We start from the raw sequence: 9,812 nt of genomic DNA on the forward strand, positions 1-9,812 counted from the left end.
TTTATTTTTGAGAGAGAGAGAGACAGACAGACAGAGCATGAGCAGGGGAGGGGCAGAGAAAAAGGGAGACACAGAATCTGAAACAGGCTCCAGGCTCTGAGCTGTCAGCACAGAGCCCGACGCGGGACTCAAACCCATGAACCATGACATCATGACCTGAGCCGAAGTCAGACCCTTAACCGACTGAGCCACCCGGGAGCCCCAGCACTATATTTAATGGATTCATTGTAATCACCTGATTTTGTTTTGGTGTCTCCACTGAACTTTGAGACATTTGAGGCTGTGATGCATGTTCTTTGTTATCTGATCCTTATATCTCCAGTGTCAAATGTAGCTCTTGGTACATTTGGTCAAAAATTATTTTATGGATAAGTGAACAAATGAGTGAATGAATATCATTTTGCTAAGTGATGCACAGGGATTAAAAAAATACAGTTAGATCTGTGTTATAGGTGTAGAAGCTTATAATCAAGTTAGAGAGACTGACATAAAACCAACTAACAGAAATGTGAGTGAAATAAATGTTGGATCAAAATAAGAAAAATGTGCCATAGAAACATGAAAGATAGAATGTCCTTTCTGATCTGGGCAATCTGAAAATATTTCTCAGAGGAAATGGCTTTTGACATTGACCTTGAAGGTTAACCGAACTTTAAGCAGCAAAGATGGGAAGGAAAGGAATTCAAAATTAATAAAAACCATAAACAAATCCTAGAAGTGGAAAAATCTAGCAGAGTGACAGAGTCAGGCCTGGTTCCAGGGGGAGAGAAACCAGACGGAGATGAAAATTGGAGATCAATTAGCTTCAAAGGCACAAGTGAGGTCACTACTCGTAGAGAACACATTGAAAGCAGAACCTTGGGAAACTGACATTTAAAGACCAACAGGAAAGGGGAACTTGCCAGGGAGAGTTAACCGGACTCAGGCATGTGATATGGTATGCTAATCACTTTACATAAGTTTGAAGGAGGAGGTGATGTTCTGAGGTTGAGTATGATGCAATTTTAAAAGAGGCCTTTGGGATGGGGCAAGTAGGCCACTAGTAACCTTTAAGAAAACAGTACCTATGAAAAACTGGAGATGAAAGGTTTTGCTGATAAAAATACATGTTTGAGGAAGTCAACCACCCTCTAAATAAGTGTCCCAATGATACCTTGGGAGACCTGCCTGTTAAGACTTCTGAGTCACTGGCCATTTTGATAGTGAAATGACTTATCTGATAAGCAACATTTACCTCTGAAATAAAAAAATACCTATACGACTCTCCATCTCGGGGTTGTGAGTTCGAGCCCTACTTTGCAGGTAGAGATTTCTTACAAAAATAAAATCTTTAACAAACCGAAAGCAAAAGCCTGACCCTACCTGACTTTTGTCCTTTCTCCAAGGGACCCCTTCGTGGTTTATAACCATTAATTCTGGACCACTTGCATGTTTCATCTGGTTGCACTCGTCCGTTTCCTCAGCTAAACTGCAAAGTCCATGAATCATGACTTCCTTCACATCTCCACTCAGTACGTACTTAATAATTCCAGTAAAAACCGTGATAACCTTTGGCTTCTGTACACTCTTTGTAATCCCCCAGAGTATTTTTTTCAGCAACTATTTATTGGAGGCTTGCTAACTGCCAGGCTCTGGGCTGAGAGCATCACATCCATGATCTTTTTCAGTCCCCTTACAAATCCCGGGCTTCCACAGGGCTGGGGAGCTATACTTACTCTATTTTCACAAATGAGCTGACAGTGGAAAAGAGAAGGGAGGTCTAGTTTATTTCAATGAAGATCCTCAGAGATAAAAGTGCATTACAGCCCACCGGGGTGACCAACTGTCCCAGGTTGCCCAGGCAGGAGGGCATTTGCAGAACATGAGACTTTCAGTTTTTATTTATTTATTTATAATGTTTATTTATTTTTGAGAGAGAGACAGGATGTGAGTGGGTTGGGGCAGAGAGAGAGGGAGGCACAGAATCTGAAGCAGGCTCCAGGCTGTCAGCACCGAGCCCGACGCGGGGCTCGAACTCACAGACTATAAGATCACGACCTGAGCCGAAGTTGGACGCTCAACCGACTGAGCCACCCAGGTGCCCCGAGACTTTCAGTTTTAAAACCAGGACTGGTCCAGGTAAACCAGGGCTAGGAAACTTTCCCTAGTCTTTAAGGATGAGACAGTAAAATGCATAATGGAAGGGCTAATATCTATGTCCTATTAGCAATATTCATTATGAAGAGAATTCCTATGTACCTATAAGATGACTTGGGTTGAAAATTACACCAGACTTTGTTCCAAGACATGTAGAAATACACACTTCTTCATTTCCCAGCTGATGCTTGAAAAAGTGTGGGTTGGAAGTGGCACACGTAGGCAGCCTGAATGCCCTTCTTCCTCCTATCTGTTAATTTCAAGTCTGGAAGAAAAGTCCAGATTTATCATCCTGGCTGGCACTTTCCCAGGGCTCCCATGGGTCCTCTGTGAAGCGTTAGCCTGACTTCCTTATATTCTTCTATATTTATATTATGAAACTTAAATAAAAGTTTAGTCCTCTCAGAAACCTGTTCTTTTTAATGCAACACCAATAAAAGTTTCAAGAAGAGGAAAGGAGTATTTTTATCATTTTATTTGCAGGTGCCATACGGAGTTGGGTCTTTTTTTTTTTTTTTTTTTTTTAAGATGGGCAAAGTAAGATGTTTTCGCTCTCTGCTTTCTGATAAACGCGTGTGCGCCCTCCAGACAGAGGATCTGGGAATCTCTTACTAAAAAGTAAACTTCGAAAAACAAAAGGATTTCACAATCGCCACAACCACCCAACACTCCCTGCCCCTCCTCCTCCTCCGACACTTGTCCGAATGAATCATCAAGAAGGCAGACTGGTTCACTTAGATGTTCTCTATTGTTTGGGTTTAAAAAAAAAAAATGGTGGCAGCATTTTCTTCTTCCTTCCTCGCCGCTGCTTGGCTTTGCTGAAATAGGGCAGCCCAATCCGACAAAACACACAAATTGCTGTTTTGACTGGCTTCTTTGAACCCTTTTCTTTCCCATCACAAACAGCTCCTGCAGGTCTGTCTCAGGAAGGTGCTGCTTTGGCATTCACTGGTAAAAAGCAAGCCGGTAGGGAGTGTGCCTTTCAGAATTAGTTCCATGCTCATTCCCTACAACATCCCTCCGGAGCGGTGAGATGCCCCAACACCTTCCTTGCCTCCAGGTTCCCTCTGGCTTCTTGGAATAACGTGACACCCTTTCTGAGGTCACGTTTTCATCACTGGGGGTTGGAAAGCACCTAGGAGCGCCCAGCTGCAGCGCTGTGCTGGGGGGGGGCGGGGTGGGGGGGAGCTGGCACTGACCTTATCAGTATTTTTCACATATCAGCTGGTTTAATAATCAACCCCGCACCCTCAGAAAACCCAGGGGCATAAAACTTGGCTGCATCTAATGAGGCACCGGAGCGGAAAACAAACTAGCTTTGCTCTGGGACAGGGCCCTTCCCCGGGGCCCTGTGGGAAGCCGGCTGGACTGTGGTGGCCGGGGAAGACTGTTCGGAGGTTAGAAAGGCTCGAGTTCGAATCCCATGAGTGTTCCAGCCACTTGCCAATCAATCAATCGTCTTCGGGGAGACTGCTGATTCTCTGAGGCGGGCCCCCTCCCCTATAAAATAAGAAAGCTAATCAGAGGTTCCAAGTAGGTGACCACTGGATGATACAATAAAATTGTATCACCTTGTGAGTGATTACTAAGAAGTGTTTCTCTTGGGGAAGTATTGGTGATCTGAACACAGACTCAAGAGAAGTCCTCTGGAAACCCTGTGGTTTCCTAAAGCCAAAAACAGAAGCAGCCAGGATTCAACCTCTGTTCCCCAAATTAGCACATTTTATTTTCACAGTTTCATCCCAGGGGAGAGACTGCCTTTTATGATTCCCTGCTGAATTCCCTTACCCAAATCTGTCCAAAGTAACTACACAGGACCTTCTTCCTATTTTTTTTTTTAAATTTTAATGTTTATTTTTGCAGACAGAGAGAGAGAGACAGAGACAGAGCATGAACAGGGGAGGGTCAGAGAGAGGGAGACACAGAATCTGAAACAGGCTCCAGGCTGTGAGCTGTCAGCACAGAGCCCGATGCGGGGCTTGAACTCACCAGCTGTGAGATCATGACCTGAGCCGAAGTCGGACGCTCAACCCACTGAGCCACCCAGGTGCCCCCTTCTTCCTATTTTTTGACGCAGTATTATATAAATCAGGACCTGCATTTTTATATGAATACATGCCAGGAGCTTTGGGCAATTCAGTAGTATTCATGAAGCCTATTATGTACAGAGTGAAAATAAAGGTTTTACCATCACTAGAAGGTTATAAATTAAAAACAGATGGCCTCATCAAGGGAAAACCTGCCACTTCCTTTCCAGCTTCACCGCTGCCTTTTTTCCAAAAGCTTTCATTTGAGTCTAATAATCTTAATTGGGCAAGATCTTCCATAGCTTTGTAAGGAAGCTAATATCTAACCCTCCGTCTTGAAAGTGAAGTTAACTGGCATTTACTGAGCATGACTGTGAGCCACACACCATGCACATTCTCACCTTGTTTGATTCCCCAGAAGCTTTGAAACCGGTGTTATCTTACACTGTTTTATAAGAAAACGGAGACGAAGCCATTTATCCAGAGTCCTGCAAAGAATAAGTGGCAACACCGTAGCTGATTTCAAAGTCCAAAGCCAGTGATAATTGTGGCGAAAGAAAGTTTGTGGTTTTAAAAATAGACGTGAAGTTGGAAATGGGCAAATCTCCTAGCTCCCGTGAGAGGTCATTAGTGAGAGAGCCTGATGAAAAGAAAGGAAAAAAAAAGTCTTTCATTAAGACACAAGAAATATCAAAGGGCTATTTGCACATTCCATTTCCAGCCCAAATCCAAGCCCAGGCTGCATGCACTGTGAGACTTTCTTTCTTTCTTTCTTTCTTTCTTTCTTTCTTTCTTTCTTTCTTTCTTTCTTTAAAAAACTTTTTTTCCCCACTGTGCAGTCTCTAATCACACCTGGGAGCAGTCTGGGGCCCCAGCCTTACAAAGTAAGGGAATCCTAAGTCCCCACCTATAACTCCTCAATTCTCCGCCTTTTCTGGTGTTTTTTTAAATCAACTGATTTGGAAGAAGACTGTCGGTAGGTCTGAATTTGTTAAACTGATTTCTGAAAGTCCTTAACAGAGAGAGGGCCTGGATTGTACTGACACAGGTTTTGTTCTTGAACGATGACCTATGACGTGAGATACAGGGTAGGGTGTGTCCTATCAGGTGACCCCTTCTATTTTCAGCTGCATATAAGAAGCAGCCCAGACTCAGTGACACCACCCCCCGGGGAAGCCAGAACACATGGGGAATTTTCATGTCCAAGAAAATACTTCTGAGTCCAAGATGTTTCTGCCCAACCTCCTCCAGGTCCTCCAGGACTTCAATCAATGTGGAGGAGAAGAACTTGGAAAAGAGATTTTTGGAGGGGACTTTTTACACCCACTCTCCTACTTCTTTTTGCAAACCCTTCAGTTCACCGTGTGCCGTGAGTGAGGTCAGGAGCGGGTCTGCTAGGACCAGGCGTGTGGCAGATGTCTCCAGACCCCTTTGCCGTCCCAGTTTCTGTCTCAAACCACAAGTGACCTGAGAGGTGACTCAGGGGAATCACTCTGGCTCAGACAGACTGCCTGGCTCAGGGTCTCGAAGCTCACTGATGGCTTTGCCCTCAAAGTCCAGGGTCAGGATTCCACTCTTTACGGCTTGTCACTCTTGGTGGTGACTTTTTTCAAGGTGCCAGTTATCTTCCTGCTGGGTCATTCCCTCTGACAACGGTTTGAGGAGTTTGGCAAGATTTTTCACAATTTATGCTGTTCCAGCCCAAAGGTGTGTGTGTGTGTGTGTGTGTGTGTGTGTGTGCGCGCGCGCTGGGGCAGGGGCAGAGTTATTGCAAGGGATTAAACAGCCCAAATCACAGCACACAGAGTCTTTGGACTGAAGAAAACAACTTATCTCATTCATAGATACATTGATAGATAGATGATAAAGAGAGAGGTGATAGATGACAGACAACCTTTGTTTCCCCCCACCCCGCCCCCACCCGCATGTGTTATCAGTCCTCACGCAATTGCCATATGAAGTATTATTCCCATTTTTTACCTGCGAGAGCACAAGCTAGGAGAAGCTAATGAATTGCCAAGTTCTCAGGGCTGAAAAGTGACAAAGCCATGATTTGAGTGTTTGTTTCCTCTTCTTCATTGTTTCTTTAGAACTATTTCTCATCCCCTCGATTTATACAAAAAATGACAGTATTCGGGGGGGGGGGGGGGCCCTGGCTGGCTCGGTTGGTAGGACATGTGCCTCTTCATCTCAGGGTCATGAGTTCAAGCCCCATGTTTGGCACAGAGCTTACTTAAAAAAATAAAATAAAATATTACAGTATTCATTAATGAGTGCCATGAGCACATATGGAATCAGTTGTACACACGAGATAGTGGAATAAGTATAGACTCAACATGCTAAAAATTTGAAAATTTCTTTTTAAAGGTTTTGATGGGAATTCTGTATCCTTTAGTTAGTAATTGCAAATTACAGCACAAAGAGATTTCTATCCCTCGTCTTTCCTCCCCGTTTCCTATCTGCATCCCTGCCCAGCCCCCACAGGCCCTGAAATGATGGGTTATTTGGGCAGTATTTAATATTTGTAGAGAGACAATACAGGCATTTCGCCTAAGCACAAGAGAGACACATGCACAGAGAGAAATAAATTCACCAAAAAAAGGAAAACTTGCTTTGGGAGAGACTATGATAAAGCTCTATAGCTGTAGTGTGTTGACGATGCAAAATCTTTGAATTACTGAGATGTTTTTGCCGGTTTTCTCTTAAATTGTTTGTGTAAATGTAAATGACACAATTAGATACCTGTTTTCTCGATTAGTGATGGTAGGAGAGCTGATAAAAACATCTCAAATAAAACTATCAGCATAGGAGGGGGTGCCTAGCGGGCTCAGTCCGGGGACCGTGCAACCCTTGATCCTGGGATCGTGCATTTGAGACCCACGCGGAGTGTACAGATTACTTAAATACGTAAATAAGTAAAATACCTATCAACATAAGAAAGTTTACCAAAGCCTGTCATGTTATCCCTCGAAGCATAGCCCATTTTTACCTGACGACCCATTCAAATGATACAAGGACATAACTTCAGAAGAAATTCCGTCCCTATAGGTGCTAGCTTTCTTGACATTTGAAGCACACTTTTTATTTTTTAAGGGTTTTTTGCTTTTTGGCTTGGTTTTGGTTTTTGGTGTTTGTGGTTTTGTTTTTGTTGTGTTTGGGATTTTTTGTTTGTTTGTTTTATTTTTGTTTTGAGCGAGAGAGAAAGCATGCGGGCAGGGGAGGGACAGAGAGTGCGTGAGAGAGAATCCCAAGCAGTCTCTGCAGTGGCATCACAGAGCACAATGCGGGGCTCGAACTCCCCAGCTGTGAGATCATGTCCTGAGCGGGAAGCAAGAGTCAGATGCTTACCTGGCTGAGCCACCCAGGTGTCTCAGAGGCACTAATTTTGCAGCGGTTTAGTACATTTAGGATTCAGAATGAAGTTTCTGTGGGATTCGGTCTTCTTCAGCTCCCTCAGTGATGGTCACAGCTTCTTAATTCTGGTATTATTGCATTTCTGATTTTTTTTTTCCCCCGCAAAGGTCCATCAGTTTTTGCCACAGTCTAAAGGGTGAGGGGCTGCGCTCTGCTCATGTGATTCGCTATTGCTTTAATCCAAGACGCAGAGCCTGGGAAGGCTTCACTTATACTTGCTGTGGAGGGAATGACAGTAACTTTGTTAACGTGAAGGATTTCGAACGTGTTTGTGCAAAAGGCAGTGAATTTTTTCTTGCTCAATTTTATTTTATTTACTTTTTTATTTTTTTAACGTTTATTTATTGAGACAGAGCACGAATGGGGGGAGGGTCGGAGAGAGAGGGAGACACAGAATCCGAAACAGGCTCCAGGCTCTGAGCGGTCAGCACAGAGCCCGACGCGGGGCTCGAACTCACGGACCGTGAGATCATGACCTCAGCCGAAGTCAGACGCTTAACCGACTGAGCCACCCAGGTGCCCCTTCTTGCTCAATTTTAAACTAACTAGAAGCAATTCAGAAGCAAAATTATACTTTTATGTAACCATTTTGCGAATAGCACTTTGCCATTTCTAGGTGACTTTTCAAATATACGAGTTATGGTTTTCTCTTAGATATAAATGCAAGTCGGGGGCACCTGGATGGCTCAGTCGGTTAGGCGTCTGTCTCTTGGTTTCTGCTCAGGTCATGATCTCATGGTTCATGAGTTTGAGCCCCGCATCAGGCTCTGCACTGACAGCATAGAGCCTGCTTGGCATTTTCTCTCTCTCTCTGCCCCTCCTCTGCTCTGTCTCTCAAAATATATAAACTTAAAAAATTAAAAAAAAAATAATAATAAATATATAAATGCAAGTCAAACTGTTTTTTTTTAATTCCTGGTAGCTTTTTGTTAGTCAGCATTTACAATTACAACGATGTGGGCATCGTGGGAATTTTTTTACATTCAGAGTCCTGAGGGGGGGAGGGGGGCTTCTGGGTGGCTCAAGTCAGTTGAGCGACTGACTTCTGTTCAGGTCATGATCTCCCCGTTCAGGGGTTCAAGCCCCATAGAAACCATAAGCTCAGTTGAAAAGGAATCTAGACTAGGCTAGGTATGAAACAGCATTCTCAGGGCCTCTACTCAAACTCAGGCTTCTTTTTCTTTAACCATTAAAAAAAAGTAAAGATTGATACCTTCCTTTCAGGGCACCTGGATGGCTCAGTTCGTTAAGTATCCAACTTCAGCTCGGGTCACGATTTCATGGTTTGTTGAGTTTGCGCCCCGCGTCCCAGCTCAGGGCCTGGAACCTGCTTCAGATTCTGTGTCTCCCTCTCTCTCTGCCCCTCCCCCGCTCATGCTCTGTCTCTCTCAGAAAATGAATATAACATTTTAAAAATTAAAAAAAAAAAGAGTTCTCAGAACATACATAGTTCTCAAACCTGAAGATTGTGAACTGTTCAAGGCTTTCCTGCTACTCCCTGTACAAAAGAGCGGCAAGGCAGCTCGTAGCAAACCTAATTAACACCAAGGGTTCGATTCCGGCTCTCCAAAGAGGCAAAGGGACAGGAGTCACTCTTCCAGAGAGGCTCAAACCAAATCCTGCAGATCCCCCACCCTTTACAGAGCCAATCGCCCCCCTGCCCCCAAGCCCTCCTCCTGAGATGCCCCAGGGCAGCCCTTCATCCCCCCCCTCCCAGGTCCCCGGCTGGCTGTCACCCTCTCCCTCTCCCGTGGTCACCCTCCTCCTGAAGCCCCTCCTCTCTCCCTCCCCAGCTCAGGGAGGCCATACACATTCCACACTTTCAGCAGGAAGACGCCATCCAGTTCGAAGCTACAAATTAGGAGGATCTTTGGAGTTCTCACTCACACTGGAAGGGCACTCGAGTGACACCTACTTCTGCACACGACTGGCTTCGGATGAAGCAATACTTGCTGCTCGGGGTGGGGGCGGAGGAGGGGTGAAGCGTGAGGCCATCTAAAAGGAAACTGCCAAGGCAGAGGCCCCAGGGCGGCCAAGGAGGACTCCCCGGGTCTCTAATGAGGTCCCACATCTCTGAAGGCTCCTTTAAATAAATCACTCTCCAGGCAGTACTGCGAGGGCACTCGAGACCCACGCCTGGCACGAATATCTTCTTTTTCCGCTATCTCCTCTGCCAGTTAAACCGTAAGTCCCTTGACAGCAGAAGTCATGCTAAACGTCCCCGTGTTTTCCACT

The 9,812-nt window shown here is 44.8% G+C and overlaps 1 long non-coding RNA gene across 2 annotated transcripts; it reads right to left on the reverse strand.

The window, feature by feature from the left end:
• Window positions 1-2,039: 2,039 nt before the first annotated feature.
• On the reverse strand, window positions 2,040-8,830 carry LOC124517010 (uncharacterized). 2 transcript variants are annotated; one of them, XR_006963272.1, is made up of 3 exons: window positions 7,512-7,936; window positions 4,565-4,803; window positions 2,040-3,636 (listed from the first exon to the last, which is right to left on the reverse strand). It is a non-coding gene; the product is annotated as an uncharacterized LOC124517010 (long non-coding RNA). The 2 variants fall into 2 exon arrangements; XR_006963271.1 differs by lacking the exon at window positions 2,040-3,636 and adding an exon at window positions 8,791-8,830 and having other exon boundaries at window positions 4,135-4,803; window positions 7,512-7,795.
• Window positions 8,831-9,812: the final 982 nt, after the last annotated feature.

Source organism: Lynx rufus, unplaced genomic scaffold (genome assembly GCF_022079265.1).
Source record: "Lynx rufus isolate CCGP_SWC_20201006 ecotype Redwood Valley unplaced genomic scaffold, mLynRuf1.p SCAF_20, whole genome shotgun sequence".
NCBI classification, from domain to species: Eukaryota; Metazoa; Chordata; class Mammalia; order Carnivora; family Felidae; genus Lynx; species Lynx rufus.